Raw genomic sequence first — 578 nt, forward strand, 5'->3', positions numbered from 1 at the left:
GCGCGGGGAGCGGGCGCTGCGGCAGCGGGGGGAGTCACAACCCCGTTCCCCCGGAGGGACAAACACCCACCAGGCCCGGGGGCCCACAGACCGCCGGCGGGACACGGTGCTTCAGGTGCTCGCGGATGCACACGTCGATAGTTTAAAGAAATAGTAATGAATATTGCTCCCACCAAAAAAAATGAGATCTATAAATAAGCGGCTGAGGACTGTTTGTATATGGCAGGAGAGTTTTAACGGGATTTTTTTCTGCAGGATCAGGATGCTGCGCTGTGATTAAATATTGATTTTGTGTAATTAGTTTTCATGTGAACTATCCTCCTTGCTGATGGCCTGGAGATTTCAGAACTGGCGAAGAAATGGAATTGGACGTGGAAATTATTACTTAGCGAAGTGACAAGGGGGGAGGAGGGGGACCCGGGGCTCGAGCTGCGGGGCGGGCACCGGGGTGGAAAACGAAGCACGCGCGGCGCGGCCGCGGCACAAAGGAACGAAGGGGATGTCTCGCCCCTCGCTACGGGAACGGCGGCAACGGAGGGAGGGGGCGAGGGGGGGGACGGGGACACCGGGCCACGGCG

Source organism: Corvus brachyrhynchos, unplaced genomic scaffold, assembly GCF_000691975.1.
Source record: "Corvus brachyrhynchos isolate BGI_N302 unplaced genomic scaffold, ASM69197v1 scaffold114, whole genome shotgun sequence".
Lineage (NCBI taxonomy): Eukaryota > Metazoa > Chordata > Aves > Passeriformes > Corvidae > Corvus > Corvus brachyrhynchos.